Source organism: Rousettus aegyptiacus, unplaced genomic scaffold, assembly GCF_014176215.1.
Source record: "Rousettus aegyptiacus isolate mRouAeg1 unplaced genomic scaffold, mRouAeg1.p scaffold_m13_p_4, whole genome shotgun sequence".
Classification (NCBI taxonomy): Eukaryota; Metazoa; Chordata; class Mammalia; order Chiroptera; family Pteropodidae; genus Rousettus; species Rousettus aegyptiacus.
Genome location: NW_023416307.1, coordinates 50,247,880 through 50,260,522, shown reverse-complemented (window position 1 = coordinate 50,260,522; position 12,643 = coordinate 50,247,880). Strand labels below are relative to the sequence as shown.

At 36.9% G+C, this 12,643-nt stretch overlaps 1 long non-coding RNA gene and 1 pseudogene across 1 annotated transcript; both read right to left on the bottom strand.

Moving 5' to 3' along the window:
* Positions 1 to 7,913: 7,913 nt before the first annotated feature.
* LOC107505236 lies at positions 7,914 to 9,016 on the bottom strand. Its single transcript, XR_001595663.2, has 2 exons — positions 8,916 to 9,016; positions 7,914 to 8,055 (listed from the first exon to the last, which is right to left on the bottom strand). It is a non-coding gene; the product is annotated as an uncharacterized LOC107505236 (long non-coding RNA).
* Positions 9,017 to 10,916: 1,900 nt separating this feature from the next.
* Positions 10,917 to 11,034, bottom strand: LOC118602025 (annotated as a pseudogene).
* Between the last annotated feature and the right edge of the window lie 1,609 nt (positions 11,035 to 12,643).

Here is a 12,643-nt window from a genome sequence, read left to right as displayed (position 1 = left end):
AGACAAAAATGGTGTATTGTTCAGGGTCCCAACAGGTAATACATGATCACTCAAATGATTTATAAAGGAACTAATTTTAAAGGTGAGTGTGGAATATATGGGAATCAAGAGAGAGAAGGATCTGGAACTAGCAACAGAACAGTCACAACCTCTAAGTCCAAGGAGACAAAGAAAGGAGTTACTGGAATCCCAAAGGAGAAAGAATCAGAAGAGCAGGTCGTGCCATCCTTTAAGAAGCAGAGGCTTAAGTCAAAGGATACAATCAGCCTAAGGCAATTTCACAGAGAAGAGACCAAAGAAATAATATCCTGAGCTCTCTCTCCTCTTCCATTTCCTGCCGGAAATCCTTAACTGGCAGAACCCAACTAGAAGACAGAGGGCACAGTCAGCCTGTGGGACAGAGAACAGGGTGGAGAAAAGAGGAAGTGAATAGTTCTACAGGAGCAAAGGGAAGTTGATAGGTACAAATGGTAAGTGGAAAATATTTAAAACCGAATGGTCATGGAAATACATATCAAAATTTGTCGAATGCTGTTTTAACAGTATCTTAAGGAAAAATATGTAAACTTAAATGGTTATGTTAGAAAAGACTAGAAAATAAGTAGCTCAACATCTAATCAAGAAGCTAATAAAGGAACAACAGAGTGAACTTGGGGAAATTTGAAGGAGAAAATGCAGAAATCAATTAAAAAAACATACAAATGAAAGGATTCACAAAACCAAAAGTTGATTCTCTGAAATTACAAAATTTAAATCCTTTGTCTAATTAGATTAAGAAAAAAAAAGATAAGAATGAAAAAGGGACATAGATATAGTAGTGATTTTACAAATAAGAATATTATGGACAATTTTATGCCAATGAATTAGGAAATAGATAAATATCAATTTCCTGAAAAAAAATGTAATTTACCAAAACTGACTTAATTATTACTAGACTTATGATGATTAATAAAATTGAAGTCATCACACAAAACAACCAGACTCAGATGATTTCACAGGGGATTGCTACCAAAAAAATTAAGAAACAAATGATCCCAAATTTATTCAAATTATTCCTGAGAAAGAAACAAAGGGGACACATAGCTCCTTCTATAAGGCTGGCATAACCTTAATATCAAAACCAAACAAAAAAGTAAATGAAAGCTCAGCCTCACTTAAGTGTACTGAAACAAAAATATTAAATGAAACCAAAATTTAGAAATCTGGTTACACAAACATACATACATACATACATACATACATACATACATACATGTATACGTTTATTTTTAAATTGATTTATCTCAGGAATGCAAGTATAATTTTATAGTATAGAGGTCCTTCAATGTAATTCATGATAGTAGAACAAATGAGAAATCATCTGATCCATTTGATTAGATACAGAAAAATCAATGAAAAAAATCATTCCATTCACAAAACTGTAACAAAAAACCTTTAACAATCCTGGTAGGAAAAAGGAACTTCCTTAATCTAATAAAGTGTATTCACTAAAAAAAAAAAAAAAAAAAAAAAAAGACTAAAAAGTGTTACACTTAAAACATTTAAAGTCAAGAATAAGGCTCTTCCTGTAAGTGGCCTGAGGTGACCTCCAAAAATGGTTCATTATGACCCAAAAAAAACCCCCACAATAGCATGCAGATCCAGAGGTTCAAATCTTCGTGTTCACTTTAAGAACACTTGTGAAACTGCCCAGGCATCAAGGGTATGCATATCCAAAAAGCCACCAAGTATCTGAAAGATGTCACTTTACAGAACCAATGTGTGCTATTCCATCGTCACAAAATGGTGGAGTTGGTAGGTGTGCCCAGGCCAAACGATGGGGCTGGGCACAGGCTCGGTGGCCTAAAAAGAGTGCTGAATTTTTGCTGCACATGGAATATTGCAGAGAGTGATGTTGAACTTAAGGGTTTAGATATAGATCCTCTGGTCACTGAGCACATCCAGGTGAACAAAGCTCCCAGGATGCGGCGCAGAACTTACAGAGCCTGTGAGCAGATTAACCCCTGCCTGAGCTCTCCCTGCCACATTGAGATGAACGTCACTGAAAAAAGAGCATATAGTTCTTAAATCAGAAGAGGAGGTTGCACAGAAGAAAAAGATACCCCAGAGGAAACTGAAGAAACAAAACTTATGTCCCAGAGGTAAATTTAGCATTAAATAAATGCTAATAAAAGTTAAAAAAAGAAAGACTAAGTATGTACCCTATGACTATTAAGACTATTTCGATTAAAAAATATCCTGGAGATGCTAGCCTTAGCAATAAGTTAAGAAATAATATACAAAAGTATTTTAAAAGGATAAAATTATTATAGACTATGATTATTTACATAGAAAATCTAAAAACCAACAAATTTTTGAACCAATAAAAGAGTTCAGGTACATTTCTGAGTATAAAACCAATATGCATATTTAAAAACTATTTCTAAACATGAGCAACAATTAGTTTGAAACTATAATTTTAAAAATATCCCATTCACAATAGCAACTAAAAGTATAAAGCGCCTAAGCATAGATTTAACAAAATGTATTAGGTCTTATGAAGAAAATGATAAAACTTTAATGATAGGCATTAAATGAAGAAATCTATATTAATGTATAGGAAGACAATTATAGATGCCAAATATTTCTATATACTAATCAATAAAGTCAATGTAATGCCAATCAAAATCCTACAGAGATTCTCAAGATTTTAATAAGGTGATTTTTAAATTCAGGAACAAAGGATCAAGATCATCAACACTTTTTTTTAAATCAAATATTTAAAAAGATTTTTATTAAAATATAGCTATCATACAATATTATATTAGTTTCAAGTGTACAGCATAGTTGTTCAACATTTATATACCTAAAGAAGTGATCGCCATGATAAGTGCTACAACCATCTGACACTATACAACACTATCACAATATTATTGACTATATTCTCTATGCTGTACATTACATCCCCATGACTTATTTGTTTCATACCTGGAAATTTGAACCTCTTATTTATCTTCACCTTTTTCCCCCCTTATAAAAATTTTTCAATTACAGTTGACACTCAATGCTATTTTATATTAGTTTTGGGTGTATAACACAGTGGTTAGATATTTATGTAATTTACAAAGTGATCCCCGTGACAAGTCTAGTACCCACCTGGCTCTATCCATAGTTATTACCATATTATCAACTGTATTCCCTATGCTTTACATCTCATGACTATTTCATAACTACCAATTTGTACTTCTTAATCTTCACCTTTTTCACCCCGCCACCAACTCCTCTCCCTTCCAGCAACTATCAGCTTATTCCCTGTACCTATGAGTCTATTTCTGTTTAGTTTAGTTTGTTCTTTAGATTCCACATATAAATGAGACCATATAGTATTTGTTCTCTGTTTGACTTATTTCACTCAGCATAATACCTTCCAAGTCCATCCATGTTGTCTTAAATGGTAAGATTTTATTTTTTATGGCCTAGTAATATTCCATTGTATATGTACCACCTCTTTTTAATCCAGTTGTCTCTTGATGGGCACTTAGGTTGCTTCCATATCTTGGCTATTGTAAATAATGCTGCAGTGAATATAGGGGTGCATATATCTTTTCAAATTGGTGTTTTGGATTTCTTCAGATAAATACCCAGAATTGGGGTTGCTGGGACATCAGGTAGTTCTATTTTTAATTTTTTGAGGAACCTTCATACTATTTTTGATAGTGGCTGTACGAATTTACAATCCCACCAACAGTGCATGAGGGTTTCCTTTTTTCCACAGCCTCGCCAACACATGTTTATTGATTTATTGATGATGGCTATTCTGATAGGTATGAGGTGATATCTTGTGGTTTTAGTTTGCTTTTCTCTAATGATTAATGACAGTGAGCATTTTTTTCATGGCTATTGGCCATCTGTATGTCCTCTTTGGAGAAATGTCTATTCAGGTCTTCTGCCCATTTTTAATTGAATTGTTAGTTTTTTTGGTGTTAAGTTGTATGAGTTCTTTATAAATTTGGATTTTAACCCCTTATTGGATAGAGCATTGGCTAATATCTTCTCCCATTCAGTAGTAGGCTGTCTTTCCATTTTGTTGATTGCTTCCTTTGCTGTGCAAAATCCTTTTATTTTGAGGTAGTCCCATTGTTTATTTTTTCTTTTGTTTCCTTTGCCCAAGGTGACATAACAGAAAAAAAATGTTACTAAGAACAATGTCAGAGTTTACTGCCTATGTTTTCTTCTAGAAGTTTTATGATTTCTGATGTTACATTTAAGTTAAGATATTTTTGAAGTAGAACAAGGTGGAAGTTTTGCCCTACTAGATATCAAGTATTATTATAATGGTATAATAACTAAGACTGTGTGGTATTTGTGGGGTATAGGCAAATCGAATACAGAATAGAGTCCAGAGAAACAGACACAAAATATATGGACACTGTGACAGAAGTGACATTACAAATCATTGGAGGTGAAGAAGGACTAACTGATCTATGATCTTGGAACCAAACAAAATTAGATTCAAACCCTATATCGGATATAAAAATAAATTATAGATTTATCAAAGATTTAAATAAGAATAGCAAAACTTTACAACTTTCAGAAGAGAATATAGGGGCTTGTTCCAATAACTTCAAGTAGAACTGCTTTGTGTAAATTAAGAAGGGGGATAATATTCATTTTGTACTCCAGGGGGCACCATTCACATAGAACATGGGTTACTAAAAAGCCCCCAAGTTGTGGATCATGAAAGTCCTGACTGGGCAAATCCTCTGGTCTCATTCAGCTAGAAGGAAGCGTGGAGGCAATGGTTCAGTTTAAAAGCAGTAGAGTCTAATGCTTCAGCCATGCCATCTGCCATCTTTTTTCCTCAGACAATATAGGTCATGTTTAAGGGTTTGGCTAGCTATCTAAGAGGGAAAATGGGTACTAACCAAAGTAGGTATTGTTGGGACTCTGGTTATTTTCTGGCTTCTGAGACAGTATCTTCCCCAAGGCCTGACTTAGCTTCTGTAATAATAGCTGTAGATTCTCTGTGAATTTAGGAGTTGTTCATTTTTAACCACTAAGAAGCAGTAGTAGTAGTAGTAATAGTAGTAGTAGTAGTAGTAGTAGCAGCAGCAGCAGCAGCAGTAGTATCAATAAGAAATGTTTGTACTTCCTTAAAGTCTTAGCAGCAATATTAAGGTCCTTAACAATTAAATAACTTCTCTCCTGGCCATTGGGAGCTGAACAGTGCTGTAGACACTAGCCTCATCTGCTAAAACTCAGTTTCAGGCCACCATTTTTATAGCAGATGAAGAGGTGTGCAGTTTTGGAAGGATTTTGAGGACTTCTCTAATTTGGCAGCTGGGGTTAGTGTGATTGAAATTACTCTTCCTTTCCTCAAAAGAGGCTCAGTCTTTTTGAAATTCACCCTAAGACAAGGGCATTATAATGACTTATTAGTTTCCTACAAACTAAGTGGCTTAAAACAATAGAAATATACTCTCTTAGTTCTGGAGGCTAGAAGTCCAAAAACAAAAAGTTAGCAGGATCATGGGAAGAATCTAGGAAAAAATCTATTACATGCATGACTCTTGGCTTCTGTTGTTATCAACAATCCCTGGCATTTCTTGGCCTAAAGCTACATAACTCCAGTCTCTAGTCTCTACCTTTGTCATCATTTTTCATTCTTCCTGTGTGTCCCTGAATTTTCACAATGGTTGACTTCTTATAAGGACATCAGCCATATTGAATTAGAGGCCCACCATAATCCAGTATGGCCTCGTATTAACTAATTATATCTGCAATGATTCTATTTCCAAATAAGGATACATTCTGAGGTACTAGGGGTTAGGACTTTAACATGTCATTTTAGGGAAGGAGCATAATTCATCCGTAATAATGATCATATTCATCTTCTACATAAGAAATTTAATCGTGAATGCAAACTCAAACAAGAGTGCCTTTACCCTCTTTTTTTGTCTCTCTCTTTTTTCAGTTTTTAGCTTTTTTTATTATTTTAATTTTTTTCTTTGTCTTGTTCTTTACTTTTACCCTTTTTTCATCAGCCACCCGTGTCTTTCCAGGGAATTTAATCATTCTGTAGGACTCTTTTATGCTTGGTCTTTTTACTATCTACTGGCATTTCTGAAATCTACATAGACTTCTGAGGGGTCACATGAGCTCTACACACCACATTTCCAGTCAGGTCATGGCCTTATTGTCAGGATGATTTGGCTCTAATCCTAGTATAGGGTTTGTATTCAGTCCTCAAACAGATATGCTCTATGCTAGAATTCTAAGACATCTCAGACGAGCTTCACAAATAGCTGACACTAATCTTGAGCCAGAATTAATTGTACAGTAGCTTTACTCTTCCATAATTCAATTTAATTTCTGCTGTAAATCCCTGATATCTGGGGTTGCAAAAATACAGTTTCAGTTAAGTTGTTTTCCTCATGCTTTACCTGAGGTGTGCCAAAGTTCTAGGGGGTCTTGCATTAGGCTCCCTCACAGATACATGTGGTCCTTGGTTGTCATCTAACCACACTAACATCATTGAGATATCAGCAAAGCCTATCTCTTACTTAGTGGCCCCCAGGCACCATGGGGCTCTCCCTTGTTTCCGTTTGCAGGATTCCTTTGGGTCCAAAAGCCTTCTGGGCTGCATGTCTGTGTCGCCCTTGAGTACGTAGGAAATACTCAACTGCTTCCAGCCCACAGTGAGGCAAGGGAAGCTCTAAGGTTGTTGAAAGTTCTTTGTTCTGTTTTTATGTTATCTTGGAACATCTTTCTGAGACAGGTAGGAGTCTGGGGCACAGGGTCTCCCTCTCTGGGGACATATATGCCTGAACTTGTAATGCTTCCCCTCCTCCTCTACCAGCTCAGAGCTTCTTTATTTGGTCTGAGATCAAGGAAGCCTCCCTTACTCACTTAGGGGAGGAAAAGTATTTTTTTTCTCTCCCCACTAGTTCAGGTGCTGGGGCCATGAAAATTAAACTGAAAAAAGACATTAAGAAGAAAAAAAACAGCTTTATTTATATGTACAATGCACACACATGCAGGAGAACTCAGTGATAAGTAAGTCAGAGGAGGAGTTAGAATTTGGGGCTTATATACCGTCTTAATAGGTAAAGGGAAGAGGGGAGAATAGCACTTACAGGAAAATAAATGACTTTTTGAAAAGATGAAAGTTTTGGGGGTTTTCAGGAAATAAGAAAGTGTAATACTGTTTCTCTACACAGGTGTGAGTGGTCTTTCTGTCTCCTTCAGGGCCATAAAATTTCCCTGGAGAAGGAATATGAGGTAGATTTTATTCATGTTCACTCTTTTTGGAGTAGATCTGCCCTGAAGGGGAATTTGTGGCAGCCTTATTTCCTAAATGTTTTTACTTTTAGTAACATAATGGAAGCTCCAAAAGGCTATTTTTCTACATCTGTTGAATCTCAAATGTCTTCAGCTTAAAATAAACTTTAAACCAAATGGCCTATATTGGGGTGGCATATTGTTCTTGTGTTGATTTATCTCTGGGGGCTAGATTTTGAGACTCAAAAGCCTAGAACTAACTTCTTTTTCCTCTGCTTTTTCTTAGATGAACCTTTCCTAAAGGAATAAATGTCGAATAGCCCAGCTGCCTAATTGTGGGAAGGACCAAATAATGCAAGGACAGGGTAAAATATTGGTTAATATTGCGAAAACTTATCCTGCCACACACGTGCTATATCATTTCATCTCCTCAACAACTCTGAGAGGAAGATTTTATTGTTTCTGTTTTACAGTTGGGGAAACACTTAGGTCAGGACTACACAGCTAGAAGCGAAATGTGAATTCACATCCACCTGATTCTAGAACCCTAGTCTTGACATCTCACCACACTATCTGCAGGCATTTGTGAGTGTGAGCTGAATGCTCCAGGCCTTATCAACCTCTGAGTGCAAATAAAATCACATTAGCACTTACCCCAATTTCCCTCACTTCCTCACACAGGATCTCAGCCTCCTTCAAAATGTCTTCCAAGAAGATTCTCATCGATGTCCAAGAACAAGTTCTTTCTTCTCTTCTTCTTAGCAAGAACTGACACAAAAATAATACTCGTGCTGCCTGTTGTGCCATAAATGATAAGGAATCATTTATGACCCAGAATCTCAGGTCTTCTGCCAGCATCCACAAAACAGCAATAGGCTAACTTCCAAGCTTGTAAGTAGGGTAAAATCAAATCCCAGACCTGACACCGGCATAGGCTTGAGGTCAAGTGTTATGTGGTGGCAATCCCATGAAGCTGTTCAGAGCCTAGGCAGAACTGATTGCTGTAGCGGTGGCTGGAATAAGAGGCAGCTAAAACCAAGGGAATTTAAAGGGGTGATGAGGTGCCCCTTCTATGTTTTTCTCTCCCTAAGTTTTGTACAGCTACCCTCTAAACTCACTCTCAACTGAAGATGGGAAAACTGGAGCTATCAGTTAAGAACTCCATTGACCTGTGGCCACTGAACCCACAAATTTACACACAACTCCACTCATCCAGTCCTCTCTTTCCCCCTCATGACAGAAAAGCCATCTGTCCTATTATGCAAGACCTATTCCTTCTTTTGCCTGGGTGTGTACATGTAAATGTTCCTTCTCCACTGGGCCCTATCTACCAACACTTAAATCCACAAAACATTATGTTTTTCTCCCATAACAGCTAATACCCTAATCTTTCTCTACCTTCTTTCAAAACCAAGCTTCTCTACATTGTTGTTTATACAACCATCTCCATCTTCCCTCTCATTCACTTCAGAACCTACTTCAATCTGCATTCTGGTCACAGTGGACCCAATCCACTTTTATTGGGGTCACCTAAGACCTCAAGTTGCTAATTCCTATAGACATTTATCAGTCTTTATCTCAACCAATTTCTCAATAGAATTTGGCGTGTGCTGCTTTTTAGAACAGTCTCACTCTTGGCTTCCGTGGTACCATACCTGATTTTCTTCCTATCTCTCGGCCGCTTCTCTTCTTCCCTGCAGCGTATTCTTCTCTACCAGCCATTCACTGTGTCCTCAGGCTTGCCCAGACCCGTCTCTTTTCCTCTGTAGGATACGAGATTTTACCATCCCTCAGCTTTAATCACCAGAAATAAATATGATTTACAAATTTTAGGTGTTATATATTTAATCTTTTTTATATAATTTGTATTTAACAAGGCAGAACATTTTGCTTAAAAGAACGCGGGCCTTAGACTCCAATCTTGATACAAATCCTGGACTTTTCCACTTACTGTCAGAATCCCCTTGGAAGTGTCAACTGCCCTGGTCTCAAGTTCTTCCTCTATAAACTGGGGTACACCATTCCCTTTTTAGGTGTCTAGAATTGCACACAATCCCTTCCTTTTTCCTTATAAATCACGTTCTAGCTCATCTTATTTTTGAATAGGATAAAGTAGTGAGTCTGAGTTCAGTCTCTAGACTCAAATAATCCTGTGTTCAAATCCTGACTCTGCCTCATTCTTGCTATCTGGTTTTGGGCAAATTACTTAATCTCTTTGTGTTTCAGTTGCTGAAAGAACTAAATGAGATGTTAAGCACATAGCACCATGCCTAGCCCATAGTAATTTTTCAAAAATGTTAACCCTTGGAAATATTATCATCTCCTACCTTTAGGCAGTTTCGATTAATTGGAACTCTATAGTTGTCCCCAAACAAGACATAATTTAGAGGTGATGAATTAAATTGAATAGCTTGAAGCGTTTGACACACATTTTACCAAGGTTAATACCAGAATAAGTTAGAGCCCTAAGTATGATTCATAAGAGTATCAATCCAAAATCCAGACATTCGATGCCTGTAATTAGGACTTTTTTTTTCTACATATAATAATAAGTTAATTTCTTTTCTTTAGAGTGAGGGTGGAGGAATTGAATAGCTTCTGAATTTAACATTCTTATATTTATATCAAAAGAATGTGATATGAATAATGCAGTGTTTGACTAATATCCCAGTTGTAGAAGACCAATGTATGTGAAACACCACAGAGTCTCTTTCTTCCTTGACACTGCTCCTGCATCCCTCCTCATCTAGAACCCTATTACCACAGGAAGCCCTGCTAGACATTTACGAGAACTTGGGGCTGTACAAATGGGAGAAGTGTTTTTGAAAAGCAGAGACAATTCTGGAGAAAGTGATTTGAGAGGAAGAGTGAATACTGGGATCTTCCTAGGCAAGGTCATTTTTCAACAGCATTTCCAGAAACATTCTGAATTTTCACTTTTCTTCAATGCCTGAAAATCTGTCATCGAAATTAATAAACAAGTATTTTGGATACAACAGGTAGTCACGTAATAGTACATGTGAATAGGAGTCCTTCTCCCCTAATTACTGGTTGAAAATAGCTAAACTGAGGGGTAATAGAGAGAGAGTAGAAGAAATAGACAACAGCCTCCAAATTTAAAGCCTGTCATTTACTGAGATCTACAGACAGGAGGAAGAAATAGAGAAGCACACACATACCTGAAGTTCAACTCTGAGCACCTTAACATTACAAACTTTTAAAAGTATACCTCATTCAGAACAAGTATGTGGAACTAGCATAATAACTTGAGTAAGCTGTGAAGGTTTTTTCTTTTTCCCTCTCAGTTAAGTATTTTTCTCATTGTTCAGGGATATCTTGAGACACAGGGGAGTATGAAGGCGGGGAGGGGTCTCTTGTGATATGGGAACTATGCAAAGGATTATCGAGTGACCCATGGGAACCAAGGGGCATGGGTCACAGATTTCACAGACTAATTTTTTAAAAAATCAACTTTATTAAGGTATAATTTACATGCAATAAAAACAGATCCAATTTAAATGTACCATTTAATGAGTTTTCATGATATGGAACATTTTCATGACTTTTTGTTTTATTTTGTTTAGGCAAGGCAACACTTGGTGGACCTCACAGATTGCAAGGACCTTGTCAGCTTAGAATCCCTTATTTATTTTTTATGCATACAGCACCTAGTCTTCCTAGGTGGTATCCCATCCAAGTACTAACCAGGATCGACCCTGCTTAGCTTCCGAGATCAGATGAGATTGGGCTTGTTCAGGGTAACATGCTGTAGACCATTTTCATGACTTTTAATATCTGGTATGCTTCGTTGTCTAGCTAACAGTACCAGTCAGAGGCCTGGTAAGAAATAGATGGCCCGGTTAAACTGGATAATTTGAGAAGAAGGATTATTTACAAAGGTGTGGGCATGGTGTAGGGAAAGCACAAGATGGTTCCAGGCAGCAATGCCAGAGAGCTATTACCACTTCTAGATCAGAGGGGAGGAGAGGAGGGAGCAGTTACCGGCACCTGGAAAGAGAGGCTGTGCGGAGAGCACCACCTTACAGGAGCTGCCTTTCAGTTGCAGGGCAAGCCAGCCAAACTGGGTTCTTCCCACAGAAGAGTCAGGGAGAGAAACAATCCAGTCATACTCTCCTCTCTCTCTCATTTTCTATAGGGCTCCCCTTAGCATAGTTCAACTAGAGGGTAAAGGAGCCCCTTGATTTAGTCTTTATAGGTTATCCTTTTGGTTCAACTCTCATCTTTTTGGTTGCTTTTGCTATTATGCAATATTAAAATTGCCACTTCTTCCCCACTAAAGACATAAATCTTAGGTAATTAGGCCTTTTATCTATTTCTTGGTTTGTAACCTATACTTATTGGCACAAAGGAAATTTTTTTCTTCTGAAAATCAGTTAGTCATGTAATTTTAGCTTTATATAAATAAAAACTTTAAATATGTTTTCTAAGCATTTGCCAGTAGAAGGAATCAAGTAAATTTGTTAATTTACAAGATGCTTTTTTCAAACAATCATTCTTGAGATCCTGAGATTTTTGAACATAGTTTTCAATCCAAAAAACTTAGAATACAGTTGTATAAATTACAGTATTTCAAGCTCTTTGGGAGTGGATTCTCTTAAAATTAGTGTTATCTCAGTGCCTCTTGCTAAAATTATTACACACTCCTCTCTCATCTATTTTTTGCAATCTGGGTTTACTCAGGAGAGTTACTTCATTATGATCAATTTCAGTTATTCAAATGTCCTTTAAGTCTTATCTTGGTGTCCTAACTGTATTATTTCTGGTGTATAACTGCCTAGGAGCTCTAGGAATTTGATGATGATACCTGACGCTTTAATTTTCTATAGAAGTAATTTCAGAGAGGGGTTCTTGCCATCCCTATAGGTGAGGAATTGGAAAACTTGTAGGGACTCAGGACAATGGTGGCTTTAGGTGATTGATAGTCTGTGTGTGGGGTGGCACTCTGAATCATCAACTTTGGTCAAGATGGGGACACTAGGGTATATGATCAGGGCGATAGAAACTGAAGTTTTACAGGTACTTGGGAAAGTTCTCCACGATTTTCTTCCACGATTCTTAATGAGGTTTTTACCTCTCCTAAACATTTGTGTTTAAGCACCATTTCTCCACACATAATACTCCGTTTTGTCAGAATAGGAGCTTTCCAGATTTTTGTTTTTTGTTTTTTCCTTTTTAAAGGAGCTTTCCAGGTTTTTGCCTTAGAAATTGCAAGACATCTTAGTCCTAGAATCCATAAATAGAAAACATCTCGTGTGTGTTTTTCCCGTCAGGTCCAAGCTTGCCACTCTAAACTCTGCTAACATAAAAAACACTTACCCACTCACCCAGACTCCTTTATCAGCAAATTTCCAATGAAGTTCTA